Genomic DNA, 16,172 nt, shown 5'->3' on the forward strand with positions numbered 1-16,172 from the left:
CAAATCAATTGGATAAAGAAAAGAAAGGGAAAGATACTTTTTCAAGACATCTTGAGAAAGGACACAAGGATTTGAAAAAAGTTGAAGCGAAAATTGGCCAATACAACGAAGAAGCATCCTCCCTTAAATCTCAACCATAAGAAGCAAAGAAACAAGTGCAAGGAGCTGAAACGGTGATGGAAGCTTTGGCATTCCTTGAAGGACAAGTCGATGAAGCAGAAAAAGAAAGAAATTCCATGATATGCCAACTTGAAGAAAAGAATGAGGATATCTCCAAGTTAAAATCAGATATCATCTCACATAAGGCCCAATCATGTGAAGCAACAGGGATGAAGGAAGAAATGGAGAACCATATAGCAAAGAAGGATTAAGAAGGCAAGAAAATGAAAGAGTAAATTGATCTCCTAAAGAATGAAGTTGATCATCTAAACAAGAGTCTTAGGAGATCTCAAAACCTAGATGACATCCTAAGTCATCAAAGATCCCCTCTTGATAAATTAGGTCTTGGTTATGCAGGTGAAACCTCAAATAGAAATGATTCAAACCCTAATGCTTCAAAGGATGTGGAGAATCTTGGAAGAAATATATATGCCCTCAGTTCTAGCAAAGGTAGGAGAAGAGTCAAGATGACATTGGAAGAAACCCTACTTCAAGAAGATATGCATATGGTTTCAATAATGCAAGAAGAAATAAATTTGATCAGAAGATTCCATGTCAGAATGAATTTGGAAGTACATCAACGAAATCTCCATTGTTGAGGTACTAAAGTATATTTTTTGGTTATTTCTATTCTTGTACAAATTTTGGGCACATGGTAGAGGATTGTAGGGCATACCACAAGGAAAAATATAATGGTCCCCAGTAGTTTCCCAAAAGTAACTTTGTAGAAGGAAATTATGCTTCCTCATTTATGTACAAAATTGAATGCCACAAATGTCATAATATTGGTCATATGGCTCATAATTGTAACTTGAATTAGGTCCCTAACCAAGCTAAAAACATGACTACCAAGCAAGAGAAGAAGGTCACTCAAGTTTGGAGAAGAAATAAAATTAGATCTGAAAGTCTCTTGTACACTCAAGACATCCACTCATGTTGTTGATCTAACCTGTGCATCTATGGCAGATGTGATATTCCAAGTTTTTAATGATAAAATTATGCCAAAAGTGAGACCATGCATAGTATTAGGTGGAGCTCATGATTCTTGACTATTCTTGCAGAAGTTATCTGTGAAAAACCCTATGAAACCCTTGATGAGTCACACATGGACAATCATGATATTGTGTCTTCACTGCACATCCATTATTGTAGATATCTTCCACTTGATCAAGAAGCAACAACTTTTTGTATCTTGAGCAAAACGAAGAGCTAAAGGAGTGTATGTAGGCAGGGGGAGTTGGTTGATCATATACCTCATCCATTTCCATCAAGGCGTGCAGAGGCTTAACGGGATCAAGTACATTAAAGAAAAGCACCATGGCAGGGGGAGCAACATATCTATCATAGTGAACTATCATTGACGAAGAAAATACAATGAAGCAACATATCGAGAAGCAACTTGATAGGTGGAGTACTTGGACACACCTTTTTCCATTGATGTCAAATGGGGAGAAATTGTTGAAAGGCAAAGAATATTGCTAACAATGACAAAGGGGGAGACACTTGGTCAAAGTTATCATTTTTGTCAATATGGCATTATTTGTGATCGCAAATATTCTTGTGATACATGTTCTAACGTTTGAGATGTTGTAAACCCTAGGAGATCTAAACACCATCTACTTGACTAGACCCTAGGTGCATGATTACATCAATGAAATTCTACATGCTCTTGTCATAAAGAAATCCTAATCCTATGTGCATACCCTAGATGCCTCATGTATATCATGAATCCTTAAATCTAGATATTGATGACATGGATGATTGTTGGAGGTCAGACTTGGAGTCCTAATGAGGAAGCACTTGCCCTAATCAAACCCTAGTAATGTGATGTCCATGTTCTTAATGAAGAAAACCTAAACCTTTATACCTTGACTCATCATGACAGAATCCATAATCACAAGAGGTCCATTGATGTCAAGCCTTGAAGGAGCCTTTAATTTGAATGCCAAAAACGTAATGATAAAATCCTAAAGGCTGCCATGAAAAAAATAATTATGATAGTTCACAAAAAAAAAATTATGAATAAAAAATGACTTCATTAAAAGATAAAATGGCATAGATGTGTAGAGGATTTCTTCTTCTTTCAAATGAGCCCTAACTCATCTTCTAACTCCTTCTAGATTGGGAGAAATTGAACTTTTGAGATGATATATCAAATTATTTCCCCTAGCCGAACTAAGTCTACATGTCTAAGTGAGCTTGACCACCATGAGACGTGTCACTTCATTTCTAGTCGAAAATCACTATAAATACAAGTCTTAACACTTCATTTCTCATTATAATTCAGTGAAGAATATACAAGAGTTCAGAAAAGAGGATAATAATATAAGGAAGGTCGAGGAAGATAAAATGTGGGCACAATTCTTGTGTTAAGGGTATTTCAAATTGGGTTTTTATTAGATAGTAAAAGCTTGGAAATTCTCCTGTAGGAGCTCGGGAAAGAGAGAAATCATTTAAGAGAATTCATATTAAAAACTCGTAGACAACCACTTGTGACAAGACATAAACCTCACCTAAACTTGCATTACAGTCCTATCTATGATATTTCAGACCTATGGTCAATAGACTAGTGCAGATCTCAAAACAATTACACTATGGAGAAGTGGTTAGACAACATTTTGTGAAGATTAGGATCTGCAAGTTTGATTGAAGTTCTCAAACTATGAGAACAATATCTTAAAGGAGCTCAACCTTCAATTGAAAAAGAGTGTTACAAGTACAAAAAGCTATGGGAGGCACCTGTGATTAGTCTCACCTTGGAACAATTTTTTGCATAACTAAAGAGCATACCTTAACACCATATTGAAGTAGTGTTTCTCAAACATGAAAGGTAGTTTGGGACAGATCTTTATAGCAATTTATTGAAGGTATTTGTGCATCATATTTTAAGGCTGTTATAAGCCAGTTTTGGACCAGCTTTAAAAACAACAATGTAGCAACAATTTAAAGTCTTTTCAAAAAGCCCTAAGATACCCTTTTGTAGCACATTGAAGACCATATGAAGGTGGATTTATAGCAGGCTTGAAGACTTAGTTTAGATAGTTAATTGAAGCATTTGAAGACCTAGAGAAACCTCCTTGGAGCAACTATTGAAGGATCTTTTAAGAAGACTTTGATGATAGATTGAAAATTTTTTGAAGGTTTTCTAGATCAGATCTTGGATCTTGTGTGAAATAAACTTGAGGCTTGATTGAAGGTTGATCCTATATTGAAGCATAATTGAAGGACACTTCAAGTTTTGATAACCTGTTAAAGAACACTCTAAGAGTGGCGTGCAATCATATTGGAGAAGCCTTTGTAGATTTGTCTTGGAGCCATTTGAAAACCCCTTGAATGTTAGTGTTCGGATCTATTAAAGAAGCTCTTTGGAGGAGGCTTAGTGCATCCATTTGAAGACATCTTGTGGAGAAGCTTTAGTTGATCTTGGAGACATTATTGAAGACAATGATGCGTTGAAGCCATCATGAGGTCACCTTAGAGAATTTTGTTTGGGTAACATGAAAAGTTGTGGAGACACCTTCATGTGAAGACAAAGTTTTCATTGATGAGCTAGTTCCTTGGAGATCAGTTGAGGGTAGTGAAACAGGTGAAGATTGTCAAGGCTCATTGCAGAAGATATTGGGAAACGTGAATAATCATTAAACTTATCTTGACGAATTGAAGTTGTGGGTTGGAGCCCTAGAGGATTGGAGTACCCAAGAAGACCAGGTTGGATTTTGTACTAGAGATAAGGTTGGAGGCCTAGAGGTTGGTGCCTTAAAGTGAGAAGGTTGGAGCCTTGGGAAGATAGGGTTGGAGCCCTAGAGGTTGGAGCCTCGTGAAGTCCAAACCATTGCTTGGAAAAATATAGGTTGGAGGTTGGAGCATGGTGGATTGAAGATTGGTGTCTTCATCTAGGGTTGGAGCCCTAATTATTATTGTACTCGATTTATTGTAAAGAGAATTGGAGTCCTCGTCATTGATTAATAAAATTATTATCATATCATTGTTCATTTTGTGTTCTAATTATAAGTGATCTTAAATGGTAAAAATAACAATTGAAATGAAATACTCATTTCAGCCAGTAGGTTTCATTCCATGTACAAATGTTTCTTTCCTTCAAATGCATTTCCTAGTGTGCTTTATTAAACATTCATTTATCCTTTGTACTCCAATACCTAACTAGAAATACCTATTTAAAATCCTTTCAAAATATGCCATACTTTCCTCCCACCCTTGAACTAACATGTATAGGTAATTCCCTCTTGAGCTCTCCCTCTAACTATGAAGTAAAACCAGGAAGATTCATGGAATTGTTTTTCTCCACACCATATGCAACCTAAAGAATGTCTTTATCTCGCACTTGTAATGGTTGTCCAAATACTGTATTTATCTCCCATAGTGTATTATTTAAATTTCACCACATGGTATTTCTCTCCAATCCTGTAATTATCAAGGTGGTATGCAATCTCTCCTTAATCATTTTTTTTCTTAAAAAATCAAAACAAAACAAAACAAAAGAAGATTTTTTTTTTCCTAATCTAGTTCAATTGCTTTCCCTCACCATTAAAATTTAATCTCTCATATTAACTTCTAATATATCTATGAGAAAATTGATTATTTTAACATAATCTTTCATTTATTATTATTATTATTATTCTCTACATTAAAAAATAAAACTCCCAAGGTATGCGTACGGAAACAGAATCACCTCTATTCATCATGAAACTTGGTTGGCAAGACTAAACCTTACGTTTCACCACCCAAATGTGATACCAAACACACACAACGTTTTATCTAAAGTACATGCAACACCCTTCTTAAATTATATTTGAACACAAGCCTTTTAAATTTTTTCCGAAATAAATATAAGTTGTTGTTCCCAATGTATACCTACTTCCATAGCAACAGAATCACCTACCAATGTATGTGTACGGAAACAGAATCACCTGTATTCAGCATGAAACTTGGTTGCCAAGACAAAACCTTACGTTTCACCACCCAAATGTGATACCAAATACACAAAACGTTTTATCTAAAGGACATGCAACACCCTTCTTAAATTATATGAGCTCTCATCCCCATACCAAATACACACAACGTTTTATCTAAAGGACATGAAACACCCTTCTTAAATTATATGAGCTATCATCCCCATGCTCAGAATTTCTGTGGGTAAGAGGCACTTATTACTTCCTAGAAGTGCAAAGATTGTTTTTCTCGTATACTTTTGTTTAAGTCTTTTTACTGAATGAATTTGAGCATTGAAGTCGAGCATACATACTTTTGGTTGACATTCTATTGAAAGAAGGACATGAATTTTGTATGAATCAGTATCAAAGAGTATATTAATAAAAATATGAATATGATGAAAGAATATCTTGGTAAAATATTTATATGTTTTGATATATACAACATTTTGATATTAATCTGATTGTCTAAGGTATAGTTACCAAATTCTTCGGAATCGGAGGAAAAATTTATGAAAGGTCGCCAATTTGATTGGTATATCAAATAATTTGACAAAAGTTCAATCAGATCATAGGATAAGGAACTAATCATATTGATGACAGGAAATCCCGTTCATAGGTTTTTTTAAGTAAAAATATTCTCTTTTTCTATTCACAGGGAATAAAAAAAACATATAAATATACATATTTTTCTGAAGTAAAATTCTTTACCACAGTTCATAGTCTTTCCACAGGGATTTGTTAATTTCTGTGAACGGAATGCTAAATGTAGTGTCCACAAATACAAAAATAGATAGTGGCTGGATCGCGTGTATGAAATGAAAACCAATTGTAACTGGCGTAAAATTTCTATTTTTCAATTTCATCGACTCCCAGAAGGGTTTTGAGAGATGAGAAATCAAGAAAATGAAAAAATTTAAACCAGACCGTGAACGTGAACAAATTTTATAAGTTGTAATTGAGTTTTTACTTTTAAATATATATATTAATTACTAAAATTTTTTAGATAAAATGTGAAATTAAGGAGAGATTTTAGATTGAAATTTTGATTTTTGAAAAAAGAGAGTTTTTGGAACGAAAACAAAAATATGATTTTCCGTGATAAATAGTAAATGGAAAATTGTTTATATTTATCAAAATTATTTAAAAATAAATAAATTTCAAAATGAAAAGAAAAGAAATCACAAGAAAATATTGTTGTTACAGGAAAAGAAGTATATATATCTAAATATTTAAAATGTAGACCGTGCAATTTTCTTAGAATTTAAAAATTCTCATCCAATTTTTTACCTTATTGTATCAGAATCCAATCCAAATTAGCTTTGTGGAGTCACAACATGGATTTAGGACGAATAGGTATCAGAAATACATTAATAGAAGTTGTACATAGTTGATGTACATGATTAGATTAAATTTAAAAATACTTGATATTAAAAAATATCCATATATTTTAATATATACAATATTTTATACCTTTGCTGTCAAATGAAAATATACCAGCATTTTCTAGCGTTGCAACCAAATGAAAATACACGAACATTTTTGTAATTCTACAACCAAAAGTATGATAGTAGTTTTGTGGGATTATGCCTCGGTTCCAGTACAACGTAGTCCTACCCTGTATTCTAAATAATAGATCTCCCAAGACTAAGACTGTGTCTGAAGTATGCATTTAACAAAAGGAAAACATTAATTATATCAATAGGTGTACCTATTTTAACTTGTAGATGTGGGGTTGCCATTTTTTTTTTTTAATGTGAATGGACATGATTAAATTTGAGTGGAATATTTTTAGTCGTATAACCCGAGCATTATGATTTAACCCAGAAATGTATTCTTGCATGTTACCATGTTTAATAAATATTTTTAATATGGCAAATTGAAAAGCATTTCCCCACTGGGTTGATGAAACACATTTCCCAGTCTGTTGATGGCGCAAACGTGGCCAAAGTAATGAATCAGAAACGCCATCTTGAGCGTTGGCACAAATCAATTGTCACATTCGGTATCATGGTTTTATGAAGGCATTTATGAACACACTGCTTGGTTTGTTATAATTTGTCAAAGAATTTTATCTCACTAGAAGCGATCTGCATTTTATCTCACTAGAAGCGGTCTACATTGCTAGGTTGGTTAGAATTGTTGAAGCGGTTTGCATTGTTGGAAATGGTGTGCATTGTTGCGTTGGTTAGAATTGCTAGAAGCGGCTCGCATTTCCAGGTTTGTTGCAATTGCTGGAAGTGGTATGCAATTGTTTGGCTCGGTCTCTATTGTTCGGCTCAGTAAGGGTACACTTCGCAGACTCCGTCTCAATATTTGGTTCTTGCGAATGATAATAATGCTACTGTGGGAAATTACGAATTAGATATTATTCTGGTTTTGTAAAACTAATGAAGATATTGTAAGCAAGTTAGACAATTAGAACAAACTTCATATGTGCAATTTCACCTATGGTGAGCGACGACTCGTCCTGACCTCACACAGTTCAGAGCACCGAGAAGCGACCCCATAGTGTAGGTGATTTTAGCGATTTCTTAGCGATTTTAACATGTATATTTGTTTTTAGGGTTAACCAAGAAGAAATATAAATCATTTTTTCTTACAGACATATTTGTTTTCAGGGTTGAAAAAGAGGAAATATAAATAATTATCTTTTACAGGCATATTTGTTTTCAGGGTAACGGGTTTTTTGGGTTAACGACGGATTTGTTTTCAGGGTTAACAGGTTTCTAGGGTTAACGACGTTTTTGTTTTCAGGGTTAACAGGTTTTTAGGGTTAACGACGTTTTTGTTTTCAGGGTTAACCCAGAAGAAAGAAGGGGACAAAGTGGATTCTAGCCGTACCATTTTTATCACTTCTCATATAGTCTAGCTTTCTCAGCTGCTTGAGGATTGTTATAAAAAAGTGTTATAAATAATTATTATAAGTTATGTTCTTGTTACTTAGGAATTTATTATAATTCCTAATTTATTAACCTTTTCATAAGCTTATATAAAATAATATTAATATTTATTATTGATATAAGTATGTTAACATTTGTAATAGTGCTCGGCAGATTGGAAACTGATATTCTTGATGATGGTTACAAGTGGCATAAGTCTAGGAAGAAATTGTGAAGAACACTTCCAATCCAAGGTTATTATGTAATATAGAGTTTATTGCTCCAATTAGGTTAAGCGCTTTCAAGAAAAAATGATTCCTTAGTTGATTATTGAAAAATATACAAGGTTGCTGTTTCTATTGAGGATCAAAGAAATGCATGAATGAATGATTATGTAACTCTTATGTTCACATTATGTAATAGAGAGCGGCGTTTTCAAGAAAAAATGATTCCTCGGTTGATTATTGAAAAATATACAAGGTTGGTGTCTCTATCGAGGATTAAAGAAAGACATGAATGAATGATTATGTAACTCTTATGTTCACATTATTAAATGTAGCATGTTTGTTCATGCTCTAGCTAGGTTTTTTCCATCTAGGGTTTGCATTTATTATTAATTGTAGCATGCTTGTTCATGCTCTAGCTAGGTTTTTTTTATCTAGGGTTTGCATTTGTCAACTTAAATTTACTCAATTTCATATGGAAATCACACACATCATGTTTTCTTTATATTAATAATAGTGATTATTAATAATGAAGTTATTATTCTTCTTCTTTTTTTTCCGAATTGCATCAGTTAGTGTTTATAATCGAAATAGAGTCTACATAGAGTACAATGCCATCATATCCAAATTCTTTTGACAATGTAAAAGAAGCTAAAAACCTTGATCACCCACATTACAGATCTAGAGTAGAACATGCTCATCATTGTAACATTTTCCAAGACTACAGATCCTGTGAAGGCTATACGCATGACATATTCAACATCAATAAATAATATAGTTCAAGGATGACCAAAAACAGAAGCCAGAATAAGTAAATCTTAAGAATGAAAGTAAGGGAGAACCAACCAATAAATGATATGTTGCTCACACCACGCCTAGCTTCAACCTTTCACAACAACCTCTTTATAAGAAACCCAATAAAACCTTATCTCCATACAAGCACCAAAGTGTGTACATAAGCTGCCCAGAACTATAAATTAATAGACTTGTGATATCGAGAGGAGGCAATAATTAGAAACCATTTCAAACACTTGAGCATTGTACAAAGCCTCCAACACAAAATGACCAACTGCATGCCTTATGACTAATATGCCCCTCACGAGATGAAGTAAAACTAATCCATAATTCATAGCACAAGATCCAAGATGAACCACTTTTCAAAGTGCATGTGAGATCATAACAACCCAAAAAAGAACCATATGCATCAAAACATAGATTGTCCACAAAAACATGAGTAGGCATAACACTCCACAGAGAAGCACTGAAACAGTATCACCAACATACCAATTAGAGCCATAACCACTGAAGTCTTAAGCATAAACAAAGTTCCCATAACAAAAGCCCCCTCCAGAGTTCACATAAATAAAAAAATTCCAATGTCACAATATAAATATCCATAAGAAGAGTAGCATGGGATTGAAGGATGCATGCAAAAAAATCATAGAGAAACTTCATGAAACCCACCATCACTAATCTTGATCGGAAGAAATTATAGTAGAAGTTTGCCTACTATCAATAGGAGGATCTGTGAGGTCACAAGAGACAAAATCACTCACCAAGAAGCCTTCTACATGAGCGAAGCGGGAGTCTACATTACCCAAATTAGACCTTTGATTGCGAAGCATACCTATGATATCCTCCAATGACGAGAATATATTGTGTATCCACTTTTTTATCCTTAAAAATCAAGCATACTAGGGTAGCCATTTTTTGATGTAAGGCCAGTTAATTCATAAAATGAAGCTTTCTTCTCCTAAATTTGCCAGGGTCTAGAATCCATTTCATATACTCCCCCCACCAGCTTAGAATTTGAGTGATAAGGCCAATCCCCCGTCTGTTCACTTTTCAACAATAAAACTTCCTTTCGAAGTTCAAGAGGTAAATCATCAAAGAACGCGGTTACATATTCATAGGCATAAGGTCAACTCCTTTTATTTCCTACATTGCCTATGTGACCTGTCCTACTGCATATTCTCTGCCTAGGAGGCATAAGCGCAACTACCAAGGAACACTGAGAACAAGGACTAAAAGAACCTCTACCTATAAAGCCATAAAAGGGACAAGATAGAACACCCTAAATAGCCGACCTGAGAACTACTAAATCATCATCCAAATGCCACTCCACAAGAGCGAAATAGAACAAATTTTCAAGCTCTCCGCAACTCATGAACATGACAAGCCCAACCACAAAGAATGAAAATCTTTAATACATAGACTTAAATGAAAAGCACTATGACAATTTCCAAAACCCTTAACACTAGAAATTGACACAAGACTATGAATAATTCAATCCAATTGAAATGAAATAGTAAAACTAGAACACAAAAGCTAAGACCCAAACACTAAACCCTTTTGAAATAATGTTGAAGGAGGGAAATTCAAAATAACCCAAATAACTACAGACTCCCGCAGTGATTAGGATCCAAATAAATAGAGTAATTGATAATTCACCTCCGAGAAACAAGGAAAGTAAAATGAAAGAACAAACTTTCCAAACAAAAACACCAAACCAACAAATGAGGAATGCATTCCTTGAAAATTTTTAACAATCTTACTAGAGCGTAACTAGTCACACACAACGAGATAAAACAAATCACTGAGCCACTCGTGAAAGCCAAGACTTAAAAAGAATTTCGCCAGCTTAAAACAAGGAAAAGAGATCTAGGAACTCTCCTCACTTCCTACACACATACCTCATACCACGGCCTTATGATCATCATAAATTCCAATTTAAATGGACAAGCCCACCTGTTAACCTCAATCACTCGAAAGTTAACCTCTGCGATGGCATTACAAGAATGAGACATTTAATAAGATAGTACCCCTTCCAAATAAGCCCTAATATCCAAAAACAACACCTTCATTGAGGTAACAACAAAGTTACTATTAACAACTAAGTTATTATATTAATACTAAACCATCACATTATTTTTATTTGTTCTGACGACATTAATAATAATTGATAGATAAATTTCATAATAAGTCACCGAAGATAAACTTATGATAAACTCTAACCCATGGGCCTCGGGAACGACAATTAATTAGATCTACCAATTCATATTCATATAGTCCCTAAGCAAAGTCTACCGCAACAATGCATGATAACCTAAATGCTATCGAGATAAATTTAGATTTTGAATAATATATTGTCAACTTATACTTGAAATTATGATGGATAGCTTGAAAGTAGTGTTCAAATTTTGATGAACATCAGCATCCGCATTGATCTGTAAATTTAGTACGGACACATCAAATAGGGATTTAAAACAGAAAAAATTCTATAAAACATTGAATTCTAAGAATTGCCCATGTAATATGTAAGCCTTTCGCTTGTTAATACGCTTATAGCACTTACACCCCAAAAAACACATTAAAACATGTTTATGGTGCCACTTGAGACTAAAACTTATGTCTACCGATCCAAAGCACGTAGTTTTCTACAACATCAAAGAGCACTGAAAATTATTAAAAAAATACATTATTTTGAGATTTTAGGAAGATTAAAAAAAAACACAAACAAAGAAAAAGGGAATTTCAAGGAAAACAAAAAGATAAATGGGATGGGAGGCAGACATCGGCCATGAGTGTTATGCGTTGATAACTGTGGCGATAGAAGTGGATACAACCCAATTATTTCTCTCCTCCACTTGGCCGAGAGACCCACACATATTAGTTGGTAATGTTATTACAAGTTTGAATTTTTTTTTTTCCCGAAATCTAAGTTCAACTAGTCATTTACTCTCGTTAATGAAACCTTCAGTAGTCACGCATTATTATTCGGTGGATTTTGTTTTCTTTTAAATTAGTAAAAAATTAAATTATTTAATTTTTACACTAAATCCATTCCAAAAAAATTCCAAAATGTTAGGTTATTATTAACGCTCAATATATTATTAATATATTATGCTGTTCTGATTTTCTCTCTTGCTAACAAAGCACCACCACATTTTTTATATTATATAATAATATATCAAACTTATTAATAAATTTAATAACCATTTTTTTTAATATTAAATTTTAATGATTTTAATATTAAGATCAAAGTTACTATTAATAAATAGTAATAATTTTAATATTAAAGTTAAGATTATTTTTAATAAGTTTCATAATAAAGTTATTATTATTATTATTAAAATTAGTAATGGTAATTTAATATTAAAATTTAATAATTTTAATTTCAATGTTAATGTTATGGTTAATATTGATATTTTATAAATTAAAGTTAAATAATTTTATTAATAATATTAATAATTGTTAATTGTTTAATATTATTGTTGTTTAATATTAATAATTAAACACAGTTCATGACAATTATTGTTTAAATATAATTTCAGCTTAAAGATAATAATAAGAAGGGGAGAATAACTTTAATTTACGTTTGGCTCCGTACAAGTAAATATAAAAACTCTAACCCAAATAAGAAGAGATTACAAAATGTGGAATATTATATTTAATTTAGAATGTAAATATTTTTTATAAGAATAGAAAAATTGTATGTATATATATCACTTAATCATCTTATTTTATATATATATATATATTAAATGGTAATATTGTCGGTGGAAATACATGTATGAGTTATTTGATTAATGGTCAAGAATTAAAGTATAGATTTCCATCCACCTTGCAATAAGATAGGTGACAAAGACCAGTCTTCACATGGAGAGTAAATGGATTTCCATCCGCCTTGCAATAAGTTAGCGAACAAAGACTCGTCTTCACACAAAGAGTAACTCATGGGTGGAGATATGAAGACAAGTCAATAAGTAAAAGGGGTAAGGAATTTCCAAACACCTATGTTAAATGTTGATTTTTTGTGGAGTAACAAAAAAAGGGTCGACAATCCCTTAAAAGGCACATTTGACATAATGAATTGAAAACTAAATCCATAATTTTGCATTTAAATTTGAAGTATATAGACCAAAGAGTCACAAACAATGCAAAAAATAAGATTTCTTAGAATAAATTCGTTGTTACATATTTACAAAGAATAAAAATTGAAATTATAGTCTTTCACTTAAAGGAATTTGTCTCTTTACTATTCTTATCTTAAAGATACAACAATGAGTATGTTATAAAGGCATTGATTCATGAATCTTGTGTTCAAATCCAAAATACTATCTCTTTACTATCCACGTTTTAAATATGTAATTATGAGTATGACCCAAAAATTTATAAGATAAATGAAGATGTCTATGTTTTAGTTAGGAAACAAAATTGATATGAACTAAAATGAGAGATTCTTTAATTGTGGAGAGAAAGAAAAGAAATTTAATAATAGTTAGAGAATTGGCTATTCAATAGTTTTGACATGAAAGGAAGAATTTAATCAAATTATTTGTATGTCATGTCAAAATGTGTTATCATTTGATCCAATCCAATGAGAGAGTGAAAATGAATCATTTATATGACATTCATTGATCCAAAATATGGAAAGTGTCACAAGAGCCCTATACATATCAAATCCCTGCATCCAATTGATGGAACACAACATCACATTATGCAAGAAATTTATGGAAAATAACAACAAATAACTTAACTTGGAAAAAGAAACACTTATGACGAAATAGTAAAAACATTTTTTGGAAGTTCTTTTGGAATCGTTGCCTCCATTTTTTAACTAAAAATTTAGAACTCGACCATTGTGGTCCATAATTAAGATAAATATAAAAAATACTAGGGTTTATAATATTAATCATAGGGTTTACTATTAATGTTAGGCTTTATAATATTAATATTAGGGTTTATAATATATATTTTAGGGTTTATAGTATTAGGGATTAATATTCCGATGTTGCAATGGTACGAAAATCGATCCAATGTCGCATTGTGACAAACATTGTCTCAATGTGATAATCAATCTGACAATCATTGTCATAATCTTAAATTACATTGCTCTTTATTCAACGTCACATTGTGACGTTAAAAAATTGATGCTTAATATTAGGGTTTAATATTGGGTTTACAAAATTAGGGTTTAATATTAGGGTTTAATATTAGGTTTTATAATATTAGGGTTTATAATATTTGGTTTTATATTATGGTTTTTAATCTTGAGGTTGATAATATTAACCTTGCAGTTTATAATATGGTTACTAGGGTTTATAATATTAATCTTAAAGTTTATAATATTGGGTTTTATAAAGTTAATATATTAATCTTAGGCTTTATAATGTTAATATTAGGGTTTATAATCCTAGGGTTTAATATATTAAACTTAGGATTTAATATATTAAACTTAGGGTTTAGTATTAAACATAGGGTTTATTTTTTTAAGTATAAATGCTTCTAATTATTCATGAAAAGATCACATCGTTGGGTACATCTTCACAAAATTATTCTTACCTCACTCCTACCGAATTTGTTGGACATGAGAAAGAAACCAAAGCATATGTCAAAGTCCCTATACAACTAAAACACGAAAAGAGAAAGAGGCGAGTATGACTACTAAATGATAACGCCAAGAAAAAAAATGATGATCGTCCAGGATATGAGGAGTGAATAGGAGTAATATTTTTAGGTAAATTACCAGGAAAGGAGAATGATTTGAATGAGAAATGGACACGAGTTTCCATATGTGTCAGACGAGCTTCCACTTGATCCATTTTTCAATAACCCTTTTTTCCTTCAAACAAGAGTATCCAAAATATCCATCATCTTCCACTGATGTTTCTACAACACATTCATGAATTCAATGATAATGTTCCTATCCTTATGCCTATCATCATTGAGTTTCTCTAGCGGGGTAATTACTTTCATTAACTATCCTTGAAAATGGTTTAGGGGAGGCGACAACCCAGCATAAAATTGAAATGCCTGATGGTTAGGATCCACGACTTCCAAAAGTCCATAATCCCCACTAATGTAGTCATTCCCTATCAACCTACTCCTCTCCTAACATGACCCCTATATTGGAGCACGACTTGCTTCCCAAGAGAGTCACCCAGCCAAAGATCCATACCATAGAACCATAACACACAACACCTCCAAACACCACAATAGGTAAATGAAACTAACCAAATCAACACCCAACACTCCCAAGATGCCAAAGGGGCTTGACAACTATATCGATGAGTGATTGAGGGTGGGCCAAGAGATTCATGTGCTGGAATTACCCCCTGCAACCTCCTCTAACCTCCATACAGGAGTCCTCACACCATGACCACCAACCCAAATGCAACCTCCCAAAACCTCAACCGAGGACAAACTTGCCAATAAAATACCACCACAACTACCCATACTCGAATTAAAGAAAAATAATAATAGGGAATCTTCCTGTAGAGTTACCTCGATGCTAGTGGGAGAGTCCCAACACGTAGAGTGTACACACACTACCAAGCTTTGAAGTTCGTTACATGATCATTGATCAGTGAATCATGCTGAAGAAACTCACTAGTGGGTTGCTATCCTAGGATCCCAAATGTGGATTGTCTAGGTTGGCAACACTCCCCATTTGCCATTCTAGAGCACGTCACTAATTTCCCCCCCACACACATACACACTATTTCTTCCCAAACTCGCCACCATGAATACTCCATCAATAAAATGAGTTCTTTCTCTAAGCCATCCCATATCAGATTTCAAAACCTTCCACTGGCTAACATAATCACTATAGTGCAATGACACTAAGCTCTCCATCAAAAAATAAAATGACCATTAAATAGACTGACATGTTCACACTCCACACATATGCCTTCACACACTTCTGCATGTGACCACAACACCAGCTGATTAAATTCCAACAAGTCCATATGGGTGGGTGTTTTCAACTACTACCCCCGTACTTCTTGGTTTGCTCACCCCCGTTGGAGTAACATAGGGTTTAATATATTAAATTTAAGGTTTAATATATTAAACTTAGGGTATACATATAATATTAATCTTAGTTTTTATGATCCTAAGATTTAATATATTAGACTTAAGCTTTATAATATTGCATTTTAAAATGTTAGGAAATA

Source organism: Pinus tabuliformis, chromosome 6 (assembly GCF_031772625.1).
Source record: "Pinus tabuliformis cultivar Carrire ecotype Pingquan chromosome 6, CPIR1, whole genome shotgun sequence".
Classification (NCBI taxonomy): Eukaryota; Viridiplantae; Streptophyta; class Pinopsida; order Pinales; family Pinaceae; genus Pinus; species Pinus tabuliformis.